The sequence below is a fragment of the Rattus norvegicus genome, chromosome 2, assembly GCF_021556685.1.
Source record: "Rattus norvegicus strain SHRSP/BbbUtx chromosome 2, alternate assembly SHRSP_T2T, whole genome shotgun sequence".
Classification (NCBI taxonomy): Eukaryota; Metazoa; Chordata; class Mammalia; order Rodentia; family Muridae; genus Rattus; species Rattus norvegicus.
The window spans coordinates 231,553,107-231,559,106 of NC_141535.1; positions in this window are offsets into that span (position 1 = coordinate 231,553,107).

The following is a 6,000-nucleotide window of genomic DNA, read 5'->3' on the forward strand; positions in this document are numbered from 1 at the left end:
ATTCTTTTTTTTTTAATTTTTTTTTATTAACTTGAGTATTTCTTATATACATTTCGAGTGTTATTCCCTTTCCCGGTTTCCGGGCAAACATCCCCCTCCCCCCTCTCCTTCCTTATGGGTGTTCCCCTCCCAACCCTCCCCCCATTGCCGCCCTCCCCCCACCAGTCTAGTTCACTGGGGGTTCAGTCTCAGCAGGACCCAGGGCTTCCCCTTCCACTGGTGCTCTTACTAGGATATTCATTGCTACCTATGGGGTCAGAGTCCAGAGTCAGTCCATGTATAGTCTTTAGGTAGTGGCTTAGTCCCTGGAATCTCTGGTTGCTTGACATTGTTGTACTTTTGGGGTCTCAAGCCCCTTCAAGCTCTTCCAGTTCTTTCTCTGATTCCTTCAACGGGGCACCTATTCTCAGTTCAGTGGTTTGCTGCTGGCATTCGCCTCTGTATTTGCTGTATTCTGGCTGTGTCTCTCAGGAGCGATCTACATCCGGCTCCTGTCGGTCTGCACTTCTTTGCTTCATCCATCTTGTCTAATTGGGTGGCTATATATGTATGGGCCACATGTGGGGCAGGTTCTGAATGGGTGTTCCTTCAGTCTCTGTTTTAATCTTTGTCTCTCCGTTCCCTGCCAAGGGTATTCTTTTTCCTCATTTAAAGAAGGAGTGAAGCATTCACATTTTGATCATCCGTCTTGAGTTTCGTTTGTTCTAGGGATCTAGGGTAATTCAAGCATTTGGGCTAATAGCCACTTATCAATGAGTGCATACCATGTATGTCTTTCTGTGATTGGGTTAGCTCACTCAGGATGATATTTTCCAGTTCCAACCATTTGCCTACGAATTTCATAAACTCATTGTTTTTGATAGCTGAGTAATATTCCATTGTGTAGATGTACCACATTTTCTGTATCCATTCCTCTGTTGAAGGGCATCTGGGTTCTTTCCAGCTTCTGGCTATTATGAATAAGGCTGCAATGAACATAGTGGAGCACGAGTCTTTTTTATATGTTGGGGCATCTTTTGGGTATATGCCCAAGAGAGGTATAGCTGGATCCTCAGGCAGTTCAATGTCCAATTTTCTGAGGAACCTCCAGACTGATTTCCAGAATGGTTTTACCAGTCTGCAATCCCACCAACAATGGAGGAGTGTTCCTCTTTCTCCACATCCTCGCCAGCATCTGCTGGATGACAACTATTCTTAAACATCGATTTCATCTTCTATTCATTAAGTAGGACAGAAATTCCACATCCAGTTTGAGGAAGGAAGAAGGAAAGAAGGAAGGAAGGAGGGAAGGAGGGAACGAAGGAGAGAAGGAAGGGAAGGAAGAGAAGGAAACGAAAGGTAGGGAGAGAAAGGGACAGAGAGAACAAGAAAAGAAGGAAGAGTAAATGAGAGGGATTATAAAAAAATTGAGAAAGGAGAAAAGGTGAACAGAATAAAACAGCAGAAAGTCCAAAGGGTGTGTATGTTTTTTTTTTTTAATTTCAGATCCTGACTTTTATTTTTTAATTTTATTCGATATATATTTTATTAACATTTCAAATATTATTCCCTATTCCCTTTCTCACTTTCCTCTTCATAAAACCCCTATACCCCTTTCCCTTCTTCTATCAGGGTGTTCCCCTCCCCAGACAGCTCCCTTCCCGCCACCCCCACATTCCCTTACACTGGGGGTCCAACCTTGGCAGGATCAAAGGGCTTCTACTTCCTTTGGTGCCCAACAAGGCTATCTTCTGCTACATATGCAATTGGAGCCTTGGGTCAGTCCATGTATAGTCTTTGGGTAGTGGATTATTCCCTGGAGGCTCTGGTTGGTTGGCATTGTTGTTCTTATGGGGTTGCAAACCCCTTCGGCTATTTCAGTCCTGTCTCTAATTCCTCCAATGGGGGGGGGGTCCTGTTCTCAGTTCAGTGGTTTGCTGCTAGCACTCACCTCTGTATTTGACATGCTCTGACTGTGTCTCTCAGGAGACATCTATATCCAGTTCATGTCAGCATGCTCTTCTTAGCGTGTTTTATATAGCAAGTTAATATGCTATCACTATTGCACATAATGTAAATATTGGATAGAAATAAACTTTGGGAAGTAATTATTCCATATTATATAAGAACATTCATTTTATATTAGTTATATTAGCTATTCATTTTCCATTTTACCAGTAAGTTGTATATGTGTTTGTGTATTACAAAAAATACCATCTATCTGGAATGTTTTTAACATCTTTACAGACATTAAAATACATAAGGAATTCAGCAGCACAGAAAGAAATTTAAAAAGTTTCATTGCAAAAAATTTTCTTTTGAGAGCCATGAACATATCTGCTTTAGCAATGCATTTATATTGGTTAGGGTAGTTTAGTTTGCAATGTGATAACCATCTCAATATTTCAACAACCTTTTTCAAAAATTATTTTTCCATTCTTATTAAGGTTGACTGGATTCATTCCAAAGTTGTGATCACTTATGGATCCTAACTAACAGCTGTCCACTAAACTCCCTACGATCATTACAGTTTAAAAACATGGTGACTAATCTTTAAAATGTCCATAGAAGCAGACAAGGCAGTCATTTCTATTTCTGGGTTGCATCCCTGTCTAGAAGTTGGAAGAGACCTTACAGATTCCAGTTTATTAGCATTGAGGATTAGCATGACAATAATACGATCAGCACAAATATAAATATGGTGATTAGAGAGTTGTGAACTGTTGTATTACCATATGACATAGGTAATAAAATAAAGCCTAACTAATGACTAAAATGAAGTATAACAATATTTGAGAATAGTGAATGATCACAATCTAAGTCTATGCTAGAGCCTTTAAGATGCCAGTTCCTTAAACAATAGAACTTATTATTCACTTGATGTTCCACAGATAACAGAAGTAATTCATCACAGTCACTCTAGCAGCACAGAAAGGTGCCCCTGCTCACATCAGTATCAATGACCCAATGACCATCTCCACCTCTTTGAAGGAAAAGCATCCAAAGTCACTGATGTTTATGATACTATCTTGAAGTGACAGCCCACATGCCCAAGGAATAAAGGATCTCAAGAAATCTTTCTTGTATCCATTATAAATACTGGACAGGAAATTTCTCTAATACAAATTCATCCTTCAGTGTATCAGAATTTTCACTTGATTTTATTTAGGATTTCTAATTTAACAATATAAATCTGGGAATGTCATAGGATTAGCTTGTCGCTTTTATACTAATTGACTTTTCCTGCTAATGCTACATTTTAATAAAATTTACTAGTGGGTTTAAGTACCTTGTTATACTAGCAATTTAAAAATAATATCTTACAAGACACTGCATCTTGTGCAAAAATAAACATTGAAAATTCCATCGAAGAACTGGCAGAACATTATTGACACAACACATCTTGGTCTACAAGTAGAAAACTCATTGACACAAATAATGGCTCTCAGTAAAGGGAATTAGCCGTTGTTCCATGTTTTACAAGACAGATTTTAAGAATAACAATATAATTGGCTTTTAAAATGTCAATTGAGGCAATGAATTATCAGCTTAATATTTAAGTAATCAGAAAAGCATAAAATGAATTGAGTACATTTTAGAGAACATAGAATATAAAATTGTTACAATTTTAGAGGAAATTTTCTCTGTGACTGTAGATGTTGTAAATGTTAATGCAATGCAGTTGAAATATATTAGTTTTATGTTGTACTGACTTGAGTGCTCATGTAAAATGTGAAAGGCCCAAATTCCCCCAGTTATCAATTACATATACACTGTAAAAGTAACCAGTTATATTGGTTAATACTTGGACAAACCCCACAAACTATTGTTTCTTGTTTATATCTTTATAACTTTACTGTACTCCATGCCAACCAAATCAATGGATAATTATTTTATAACAAAGAATAAATTAGAAATAAAGCATGGATAAGGCACATTGATAGATTTATATTGGTCTGTAAATTTAATAATTTGACCAAATTTGATTGTTTGCTAATGAGACTACATAGGAATATGTAGTATGATGTCATTATGCAGGTGAAGGCAGGTACAGGATAGAACAAGGCCTGTCATTGGATGAGAAGGAAGGATGGGCGGGAGAAAAGTTTTAGAGAAGGAGGAGAATGGAACTAAGAGAGAGCAGCCAAGAGGACTTGGCAGTGGATATTAAGATTCCTCTCTGCACATCTACAGGTTGTTACGATTATTCTTAAGGGATGGATCTGTACAGGACTTTGTGTGTCTGGATGAACAAATTATATCTTATTTATGCAGGCATTTATATATTATCAATTGGATCAGAGGTTATTGTGTTGTGTGTTCTTTCATGTGACAATTTAATTGAATTCAAGAGAGTGTGTGGTGGCTGGACACACTGGGCCACCATTGAATTGGGATGATTGTGTTTATCATGGTAGCAACCTGCCTTGGGAACTAGATGGGTAGAGAGATTGTGGCTCAGAGAGAAGCCATCGGCAATGTGATATGGGTTGGAGCTAAGCGGGTGAGGCACTTTGCTCACTGAGATGAAAACATGCAACAGATGTCATGGGGCACTACGGTGGGTTACAAGAAAGCATATTTTAATTTTATCACAACAGGAATGTATCTTTCTCTTCTTTGAAAAGTAATTTTGGTAAATAACGATGATAACTCCTTTGATTTTTATATTGAATCTTTATCTAAGGTTTTTCTGCTTTAAATGTTTGGTACTCTTGCTGTGGTTACTACCAGGGATTAATGAGAGTTCTCTTAGTCACATAGGAAAGACCACCTAATTGAGCACCTCGTCCCTTCTCTCTATTTTGCCTCTTGTCCAAAGAGAAAGCAGTTAATTCATTCACACATCCCAGCCATTGTCATAGTACATGCCCAGAGGGATTAATCTGCTACTGGACAAGAACCTTGGTATTCATGAGCCATATAAACTTCTCATCTTCATACATTAAATTATTTTGTGTATTTTGTGAAAAGGATTAAGAGCTGATCAATAGAATATAGGGAAATTTCATTTTTCTGGTTTCCACATAAAACCGGGTTCTAAATTGGTCAAAATAGTAGGCATATTTAATAGTTAATATATTAGTGTTTTAAAATATTTATGAAAGTGTTATTTCTCTTTGAAACGAACACAAATAATTATTTATAAATGTTGTTGTCCCAACATTTCAGAAAATAGAAATAATAAAGTGCAGGCATAGTTGGTCATAACTATTTAAAGCATACTTAAAAGTATGTTGCAGTTAGCATCCATGGTTATTTGCAAACCACTATTTCACCCATACCCTTTTGTGAACTTTTCTACACTGGTAAGGTTATATAAATACCCTTACCATATTGATAGAAAGGCATGTATAAAATTTGCTTACAAAAGCTATAGTTTTAGTATTCGGCTCCTTTTCTGCTGGTTTGCTTACTGTTGAAGATTCCAGGTCATGGTCAAAGTCAAACAGAGGTCCAATTTTGTAAGTCACTAATAGTTTCTGAAGCAAAGCCATGGTAACAGTGACATGACCTCAAAATGTAGCAGGTTTGGAACTTTCTATGACAACTATTTTTTTTTTTAGTTTTATACTCTCAGTCCCAAGCTGTTTTGTAAATCTATTCTAAATCCAACACTTCACGATTCATGCTTAGCCACAAAAAAATAAGCTAAAAGAATCTAGGTTTTCACTAAAGTAAACTGTTTATTTCTACTTTATATTTAATCCCATCCATTTCCAGTTGCAGAACATAAATATAATTGAGTGAGATGAATGTAAATGGTACCCATGATGCCTACTTATTCATGATATCCAACACAATAAATATAGCAAGCTGCTTCTTATCCAGGTTTATTGATGGAGGATATTGTCTAAGTAAGAAATTGTGATTCTTTTCATTCAGTTCGAGAGCATTCATTAATTAAAAATAAGCAAATGAGCCTTAATTTTATGTATTAACAAAATAATCCTGTTGCAGCATGCTCATAGATTAAAAATAACAATGGTGTTCTTCCTGGAAAAGAAAGACATTATTAAA